The sequence below is a fragment of the Macaca nemestrina genome, chromosome 9, assembly GCF_043159975.1.
Source record: "Macaca nemestrina isolate mMacNem1 chromosome 9, mMacNem.hap1, whole genome shotgun sequence".
In the NCBI taxonomy this organism is placed as follows: Eukaryota; Metazoa; Chordata; class Mammalia; order Primates; family Cercopithecidae; genus Macaca; species Macaca nemestrina.
In genome coordinates, this window is record NC_092133.1 from 96,376,097 (window position 1) to 96,386,560 (window position 10,464).

At 40.6% G+C, this 10,464-nt stretch overlaps 1 pseudogene; it reads right to left on the minus strand.

Moving 5' to 3' along the window:
• Positions 1–7,180: 7,180 nt before the first annotated feature.
• LOC139356107 (double homeobox protein A-like) lies at positions 7,181–10,118 on the minus strand (annotated as a pseudogene).
• Between the last annotated feature and the right edge of the window lie 346 nt (positions 10,119–10,464).

Sequence of the window (10,464 nt, forward strand, 5' to 3'; positions counted from 1 at the left end):
TGTCCCCAACACCTGAGGTGACCATCTGGGTGCTGCTGTGGGCTGGCTGATGGGCAGTGTCAGGCACTGATGATGCACATGAAGCTTATGCTGCAGGTTTGCTTCTGGGGGTGTTTTCAAGCGTGGATGATGATCTCTCCCTGTATATTTTTTACATATCTGAATATACAAGATAAATGCTTTTGAGGTTTCTGTGAAATTTACTTTCATAATAAATCCAGAGTTTATTAACTTGTAACATTTTTGGTACTGGTATTTCAGCCAAGCAAGAAAATCTGGATAAGTTCTGATTTGTCATGCTGAGAACATGCAGGGACACAGCAAAATAAAGTCAGGGACTTGGCTGGAGTTTTAATATGTGATTGTATTACTTTCCCTTTATTGTATGTCCTTGAATAAGCTACTTAAACCATTATGTCTGATTTCTAAGTAGAAAGCACTTGCTTTCATATTAGTCTATATACCTATAAAAAATGAGATGCAAGTTGAGTCTCTCATGTACCCATTCATTCATTCATTCATTTATTATTTATTAAATTCCTATTTTAGGGCAGATCTTTGAGTCCAAGGAACTTGCTCTTCCAGTAAAGTAAGATTCATTTATTCAACAACTATTGAGCCCCTGGTATTTGCTAAGGATTATGACAAGAGACAGAACACCCATTATTGATGATGTTCTACTGGGAGAGGACAGAAGAAAGAAAGAGAGAAAGAGAGAATATGAATGACAGACATATGATATTAAGAGCTCTGGGAAAAAATTGAGCATGGAAGGGAGTGTCCAGCTGGGGAAGGGGTAATCATAGAAACCCTCACTCATAGGGTGGTGGCCTTTATGCAGAGACTTAAAGGAAGGAGGGAGATCTGCTGACAGAGAAAATAGTAAATGCAAAGGTCCTGGGTGGGCTTGTGTTGAGGAAGAGCAAGGCCAGTGTAGCTGGAACTGAGTGAGTGAAGGGTAGAGAGTTGTAACCAATGAGCTTATACAGGAAGTGGAGTCTGCTTCACATGGGAAATAGTAGGACATTGTCAGAACTCGGACTTTTACTCTGTGTGAAATGGACACTCCCATAGATGCTCCCATCCTGATCACCAGAATATGAGAATCTGTATTGGTGGAACCTACCCCCCATATTTCAATGTAGGTTCTTTCTATTTTCCATAAGTGTTGGCCAACTGAGAAATAAAGAGAGACAGTATAAAGAGGAATTTTACAGCTGGGCCACTGGGGGTGATATCACATATTGGTGGGACCATGATGCCCACCTGAGTCTCAGACCACCAAGTTTTTATTAAGGGTTTCAAAAGGGGAGGGAGTTCAAGAAAAGGGAGTAGGTACAAAGATCACATGCTTCAAAGGGCAAAAAGAAGAACTACTACTAAGGGTCTAACAGAGATCACATGCTTTTGAGGGAACAGGACAAAAGGCAAAAGCAGAACCACTGATAAGGGTCTATGTTCAGTGGTGCACGTATTGTCTTGATAAACATCCTAAACAACAGAAAACAGGGTTCGAGAGCAGAGAACCAGTCCGACCTCAAATTTACCAGGGTGGAGTTTTTCACCACCCTAGTAAGCCTGAGGGTACTGCAGGAGACCAGGGCATAGCTCAATCCTTATCTCAACCGCATGAGACAGACATTCCCAGAGCAACCATTTATAGACCTCCCACCAGGAATGCATTCCTTTCCCAGGGTATTAATATTAATATTTCTTGCTAGGAAGAGAATGTAGTAATATCTTCCCTAATTGCATGGCTGTTTGTAGGCTCTCTGCAAAAAGAAAAATATGGCTCTTTTTGCCCGACCCCGCAGGCACTCAGACCTTATGGTTGTCTTCCCTTGTTCCCTAAAAATCACTGTTATTCTGTTCTTTTTCAAGGTGCACTGATTTCATATTGTTCAAACACACATGTTTTACAATCAATTTTTACAGTTAACACAATTATCACAGTGGTCCTGAGGTGACGTACATCCTCAGCACACAAAGATAACGGGATTTAGAGATTAAAGTAAAGCCAGGCATAAGAAATTATAAAAGTATTATTTGGGAACTGATAAATGTCCATATTAAAATGAAATCTTCACAATTTATGTTCCTCTGCCGTGGCTCCAGCCAGTCCCTCTGTTCGGGGTCCCTGACTTCCCGCAACAGAAGAGTTTTAGGATGTCTTCCATGACACTTATAACTAAGTGTTTTTACAAAAAACAATGAAAGTTTAAGGAACTGTTTAGATTTTTTTCAAGAATATTTCATAGACAATGTTATGTTTTTCCTACCCAAACATTATTTCTAGTTGTCTTTCTTTTTGTGATATTAGCAGCTGTTTTGAATTCTTTTGTCAACTTGGCAGCAACCACTACACTTTTCTAAAACTAAGAACTCTATATTCTAGAACTCTCTTTCCTAAATGAATCCTCATAAAATTTGCAAATAGAGAAAATTCACACACAATTCCAAAGATAAAAGTAAAGCTGAAGTCACTGTCAGCAATTTTTGGCAGCCAGGCATAGAGACTTTCAGAGCTTTTAACAAGGTTCTTCTCAGCAATTCTAGCATCCAGATATAGCCCCATCATAGACCTCGCATGAGTGTGTACTTCATAATCCTGCTGAATACAGAAGTTTCCTGGACTCTTTCACGAGCTGCTGCTTTCCCTCCTATACAGTGTTTTCAGCTGATGCCATTTGTGATTATGTTTCTGACTTTCTGGAGGCAACCTGCCAAACTTTCATATTGTTTTACTTAGATGCACAAGAATGTAGGCACTAATTCTTATATTAAGCTGTTTATTTCTATAATACTTAATTGGCTGTTTTCCTGGCTAATCCCAACCAAGAGCAGCAGAGATGATAACTTACAAAACTGATTAAATTAGAGGTCAAGAAATGGAGCCATTTTAATTCTATTATTATTCTTTCATATATTAAACACAAAACTTTTGTAGATAGTTTTTCTTCATTATCTCTTTGGTTACCCTGACGTACTGCTTGTAGAGAAAAGGTAAAATAAATACAGGATTCTTAATTTATCAGTTACTCTTTTATTTACCAGTTTTCTAAGTAGTAATCTAGTTTCCTAAAATCCTAGAAAGCACTTGAAGAAATTAAAAATGGGTTGATTTTTTTCTTCTTCTTTTTTTTTTTTTTTTTTTTTTTTTGAGAGAGAGAGAGTCTCGCTCTGTCCCCCAAGCTGGAGTGCAGTGGCGCGATCTCAGCTCACTGCAAGCTCCACCTCCTGGGTTCATGCCATTATCCTGCCTCGGCCTCCTGAGTAGCTGGGACTACAGGCGCCCGCCACAATGGTTGGCTAACTTTTTTGTATTTTTAGTAGAGACAGGGTTTCATCGTGTTAGGCAGGATGGTCTCGATCTCCTGGCCTCATGATCTGCCTGCCTTGGCCTCCCAAAGTGCTGGGATTATAGCTGTGAGCCACTGTGCCTGGCCAAAAATGGGTTGATTTTTTAAAAACTAATTTTGGGAACTATTCTCCTGCCTCTTCTCAGTCTAATGAAATTTTTCTGTAAGATATTGTATTTTTAAGTACTAGAATTTTTATTTGTTTAAGTTTTTATCTCTGCTAAGATTTCACATGTGTTTACTCAATATTATTATTTCAGTCCTTGAGCACATTTATATTTATAATATAATAGTATCCCCTTATTTGTGGCTTTACTTTCCTCACTTTCAGTCACCCACAGTCAAAAATATTAAATATAAAACTCCAGAAGTAAACAGTTTATAAGTTTTAAGTCATGTGCTATTCTGAGGAATGTGATGCAACCTCCCACCATTCTGCTATATCTGGTTCAGGATGTGACATATTCCTTTGCTTGGCAGATCCATGCTTCCTGCTTCCTGCTCATTAGACATTTGCAGCCATCTAAGTTATCAGATGGACCTAGCTTAGTATTGCAGTGCCCGTGTTCAAGTAACCCTTATTTTACTTAGTAATCGTCCCAAAATGCAAGAGTAGTGATGTTGGCAATTCAGATATGCAAAAGAAAAACCTGAAAATGCTTTCAGTAACTGAAAAGAAGAAAATTTCCCACTTAATGAGGAAAATAATATGCTGAGGTTGCTAACATCTAGGGTAAGAATTAATCTTCTATCTGTAAAATTGTGGAAAAGGAAAAATACATTCTTGCTAGTTTTGCTTTTATACCTCAAACTGCAAAAGTTACAGCCACAGTGTGTGGTAAGTGCTAATGTAGGGTTCGGTATTATCCATGGTTTAAGAGATCCACTGGAGGTCTTCCAAAGTATGCCACACAGATAAAGGGGGAATACTGTAGTCTTTTTATGCTAATTCGAACATCTGGATGATGTATTTATTCTATTGACCGCATGCGTTAATATCATTATAAGCCTGACAATTTAAACATATCAGGTGTGCACCTGCTCATTGCAGTCATCACCATCATCATCAACATCATCATCATGATCATCATTATTTTTGTTTGTTTGGGGTTTTTTGAGATGGATCTTGCTTTATGGCCCAGGCTGGAGTGCAGTGGCATAATTACAGCTCACTGCAGCCTCAGACTCCTGGGCTTAGGTGACCCTACCACCTCAGCCTCTCAAGTAGCTGGGACTATGGGCACATGCTACAATGCCTGCCTAATTTTTTTGTTTTCTATTTTTGGCAGACAGAGGGTTTTATCATGTTGCCCAGGCTTGTCTTGAACACCTGGGCTACAGGAATCCATCTACCTTAGTTTCCCAAAGTGTTGGGCTTACAGGTGTGAACCACCGTGCCTGGCTTGTAGTCATCATTATTACTGATGCTTATATTCATTCGTGTTTGGATAGTGGGACCTCCTTCAAGTTGCCTCTTGGAGCCTATGGACATGACCCTGGGGGGTATAAAAGTGCCCTTGCTTTCCAGTATGACAAGATGATCTAGACTGATTTTGCATATTTCCTGCCTGCAGTCAGAAAGCAGCCATTTCTCCAAGAAGCTTTGGTTCCTTGTAGTGAGTGATGATATGGAGAACCCAAAGTTATGGCACCAAGGTGCTTTCTGCTTCTGTTTTGTTTAATGCTTCTAGGACTTTTCAGCAGATTAGTCTAAAAGATAAGTGTATTTTTTAATGAAAATGTATCATTTGTAAGTAAACCTTTCTGTTAACAGTCTTGATTAGAGGATTTTAATTATGCTCAGAGATCATACATCTGTACCTTCTATTTCATTTGAAAAGTACCAGTTTTCAATGTCACACCCATAATGAGGCAGAGTCTAGCTCTGTCGCCCAGGCTGGAGTGCAGTGGCACGATCTCGGCTCACTGCAACCTCCAACTCCCAGGTTCAAGCAATTCCCTACCTCAGCCTCCAGAGTAGCTGGGATTACAGGCACACGCCACCACACCTGGTTATTTTTTGTATTTTTAGTAGAGATGGGGTTTCACCATCTTGGCCAGGCTGGTCTTGAACTCCTGACCTTGTGATCCACCCGCCTTGGTCTCCCAAAGTGCTGGGATTACAGGCATGAGCCAGCGTACCCGGCCTTTTTTTTTTTTTTTTTTTTTTTTGAGACAGAGTCTCACTCTGTAGCCCAGGCTGGAGGGTAGTCGCCCAATCTTGGCTCACTGCAACCTCCGCCTCAAGTGATCCTCCCACCTCCGTCTCCTAAAGTACTAGGATTATAGGCATGAGCCACAACACCCAGTCAATATAACTTTATAATTCACAAAGAAACAAAACAATTTGTGTGACTCACTTTATAGCAAAATTTACTTTATTGTGGTGGTCTGGAACCAAATCCACAATATCTTTGAGGTATGGCTACACTTTCTAAGCATTTCCTGAGTCAGCCTACTTTTTCTCCATTTTTATTGTCATTATTCTATCCATTTTTTTGTTTTCTTGTTGTTGTTGTTTGGAAACAGGAAAGCACTGTGTCACCCACGCTGGAGTGCAGTAGCACGTTCATAGCTCACTGCAGCCTCCATCTCCTGTTTTCAAACTATCCTCCTGCCTCAGGCTCCTGAGTAGCTGAGACTACAGATGCACGCTACCACACCTGACTCTTTTTTTTTTTTTTTTTTTTTTGAGACGGAGTCTGGCTCTGTCGCCCAGGCTGGAGTGCAGTGGCGCGATCTCGGCTCACTACAAGCTCCGCCTCCCGGGTTCACGCCATTCTCCTGCCTCAGCCTCCCTAGTAGCTGGGACTACAGGCGCCCCGCCACCATGCCTGGTTAATTTCTTGTATTTTTAGTAGAGACGGGGTTTCACTGTGTTAACCAGGATGGTCTCAATCTCCTGACCTCGTAATCCGCCCGCCTCAGCCTCCCAAAGTGCTGGGATTGCAGGCGTGAGCCACCGCGCCCGGCCTGGCTCATTTTTAAAAAGATGTTTGTAGAGATGGGGTCTCATCATGTTGCCCAAGATGATCTGGAATTCCTGGCCTCAAACAATCCTCCTGCCTCTGATTCCTGAGTAGCTAGGATCAATCCATTGCTGAAGAGTACGTGGATGCTACTTTGCAGACTGTCAACCTGAATTTGTGTTTGCTTGACATTGTCTAATTATTGGTTTCAGTTTCAGTTTACCCACTTTTTGTCAGCAACATGCAGAAGAGACTGTGCCCTTTTTAGTGTATCCTATCAGGAAGCATCTCACATTGGTTTGTGCCATTACTGGTGCCGTGACTTTAAGCCACTTGGTTAAGGTGGAGTTGGCCATATTTCTCTGCTGCAAAATTACTGATTTTCCTCTTGTAATTAATAAGTGTGTGTGAGAAGATTCTTTGAGATGAGGTATATATGTCATTCTTCATCAAACTATAAGGTTTTTTTTTAAGTGAAAGAAAATGTATTAAGAAACTAAAGAAATAAAAGAATGGCTACTCCATAGGCAGAGCAGCTTCACTTTTAAGTGTTTGACATTAACTGATTTTTGTCCAAATCAATAAGTACTGCGATGATTGAAAAATGATTATTACTAAATTTGTTTTCATTGTCTCAAGTTCTGCTGAACTCTGGATCCAGGCTGTGTCAATAGCGTAGTGTGGTGCCTCCTGTACCTGTCTCGACCTCCTACAGTCCTTTTTATTTATTTTGTTTTTTATAATAGAGACAGGGTCTTACTATGCTGCCCAGATTGGTTTCAAACTCCTGGGCTCAAGCAAATCTTCCTGCCTCAGCCTCCCAAAGTGCTGAGATTACAATCGTGAGCCACCACACCCAGCTAAGTTCTTTACCATCTTCAGAAAGTTTAGCTTGCACTTTCAGCAGGATGGATTCCCAGAAAGACTCTGAGAGAGAGTTGGGGACTAAGTTGATAATATCAAATACACTGAACTTGACCGTGTTCACCATGCTCTGACTCTAGAGAAATGAGAGTGCTAGTGAGGTTGCTGTCATTTTGTGTATCTTCTGTACCTTGAAGTCCATCAGAAATCTTGCCACTGGGCTTCTTGTTCTAAGGACACAACAGGTTCTCTTTTTCTGTGGAGATGAAATCTAGATCTTCGATTTTGGAACCAAATTTGGACTCTTGACTCTGAAGCACCAATTTCTTCAGCAAGTTGTTCTCTGGAATCAATCCCAGGGTATGGGTTTTCATAAATGCCTTGAAAAGAGTGTGTAATTGAGAGGTGCTATAGATGGTATGACACCGTCTGGCTTCTCTACGTTGAAACTCCACACCAGGTTGATCTTGCCCATGGCTCTGGCTTGAATCTAAAGTCAGGTTCTGGTCTTTTCTGGAATCTGTGCCTAGCTCTTCAATTCTGGGCGACAGAGCGAGACTCCGTCTCAAATAAAAGAAAGAAAGAAAGAAAGAAAGAAAGAAAGAAAGAAAGAAAGAAAGAAAGAAAGAAAGAAAGAAAGAAAGAAAGAAAAGGCTGGGCACGGTGGCTCATGCCTGTAATCCCAGCACTTTGGGAGACCAAGGTGGGTGGATCACGAGGTCAGGAGTTCAAGACCAGCCTGGCCAAGATGGTGAAACCCCATCTCTACTAAAAATACAAAAAATAACCAGGTGTGGTGGTATGTGCCTGTAATCCCAGCTACTCTGGAGGCTGAGGTAGGGAATTGCTTGAACCTGGGAGTTGGAGGTTGCAGTGAGCCGAGATCGTGTCACTGCACTCCAGCCTGGGTGACAGAGCTAGACTCTGCCTCATTATGGGTGTGACATTGAAAACTGGTACTTTTCAAATGAAGTAGAAGAAGATACAGATGTATGATCTCTGAGCATAATTAAAATCCTCTAATCAAGACTGTTAACAGAAAGGTTTACTTACAAATGATAAATTTTTATTAAAAATTTTAAAAGACACTTACCTTTTAGACTAACCCACTGAAAAGTCCTAGAAGCATTAAACATGCATTCTGGACTCTTCTGTATTGATTTCTAAAGCAAGCTTTTGTTTGGTAGCATAACCTGGGTAAGGTTTCTGATTGAAGGTATTGATGAGGATTTTCAATTGATCTTCTGTGAATTTGGTGTGATTGCACCTATGATTTGTTGCTACCATCTTGTGTGAAAAGGTGTCTTTGGTCATGCTGGAAGAGAGTCCTGGAGGCTGAGCTGCTGTCTGGGAGACCACTGACAGCTCATTTTTAAAAAGAAAGATCACATATAATACAACATAATTCACAAATCTAAAGCTTATGGTTTTCTGGATTTTGACAAATGAAAACACCTGTGCAACTTCAACCCTTACCAGGATATGGATGAGGGTTTCTACCCAAAAGCACCAGTATTTTAACAAACAGCTTTGCATTTTTTGAATTGTTCTGTGTCTGTAAGGGTTCCTTACTCCAAGTTTATGACAAATATATTCAGAAGGCATAATTTACAATTATCATTTGGGTAAGTAGTTTCATCAATTATCTGATTATTTGCTGTGAATTTGAAGTATGTTGATTTTCATGCAGTTGTCTTCTGAGAAACACTGTGCCATTTTCCACGTGGAAATCACTTGCAGAATAAACAGAGATTATGAACACACAGAGGTGGTTGTGATGGGCACGTCTACCTGTGGCTGCCATTTAAGTGGAAGGTGGAATCCGACTCTGGAGCATCGGCAGCCTGAGCTGGTGCTGGGCTCACGCTGACCCCAGGAGTGCTCTATGCATGCTTCACCTTATGAGGGGTGCGGCAGGAACAAAAATAGAAAAGTGTGCTCTACTTTCACATTACCAAAGGACAGAGGATACCACCAAGGAATTAGAAAACTGTTAAGTGAGAGTTTATTCTTCTTAATAGCCTTTCAAATAAGGAATTTGAAAACAAGATTCTACTCATCCCACACCAAAATGTAAACAGATATATTATTTTTTATATTCCCAGGATAATTTCGGTATTACTTAAGCATCACTATTGTCCTGAAATATCAAGTCAAGTGGAAAAATAAATGTGAATAATCCCACCACTAGCCTCCAGACTTGATGTTTATGTTATTTCCTTTTTACAATGACTTTTAAAAAGTTATAAATTAGAAACGTGGAAAGTAGAATGGTTTCATGCAAGAAATACTGAAATAAGATCCCTGTCTGGCCCCAAAATCTTAGACAAGTCATTCAGCCTTTCTAAGCATCAGTTCTCCCATCTGGAAAACATGGGCATTCATCTCTATGGAAGCTTCAAGCTCTAACTGTCAGTGAGTTTCTGAAACTTGCCCAGGAAGGAGCAGCCCTAGTCTGAGTGCATGCCACCCCTGTGCTTGCCTTTTGCTGCTTCTTTTCCTTGAGGTAGCCTGTAGGCTCCTCCTCATTCATCTCCTGAGCCAGTGCTATCTGACAGCAGGGAATATGTTTCCAATTCTGGTCACATCTGAAAGAAATTTTTCCTAGAAGAAAGATTACATCCATGACCTGCAAAGCATTATGCTTCTCTCTGTATTCCAGATCTTTTTTGTTTTTTTGTTTATTTGTTTGTTTGTTTGTTTTTTGGAAAGAGTTTCACTCTTGTCACCCAGCTAGAGTGCAATGGCACGATCTCAGCTCACTGTAAGCTCTGCCTCCTGGGTCCAAGTGATTCTCCTGCCTCCGCCTCCCTAGTAGCTGGGATTACAGGCGCCTGTCACCACACCCAGCTATTTTTTTTGTATTTTTAGTAGATACGATGTTTCAACATTTTGGCCGGGCTGGTCTCAAACTGCTGACCTCAGGTGATCCACCCGCCTCAGCCTCCCAAAGTGCTGGGGTTACAAGCATGAGCCACCACACCTGGCACGATTGTCTTTTTACATGAGAAAAATTTCTTGAGATCATAAGGAAAAAAATCCCTGAGCCAAAATAAATAGACCAAGAAGAAAAAGAAAGTGAAAAGTAAGAAAAATATGTATTTTAAAGAAAGTAAAGTGGACATAGTAATCACATTGACATCCGGGTATAGAACAAACTTCATCTCTAAAATTTATATTTAGCCAACCACTATTCTAAGCAAGGTTGTGGTAGGAATACCTACCAACTATTCTGGGCCACATGTCACTTAAACGGGCAAAAAGTAAAGCAA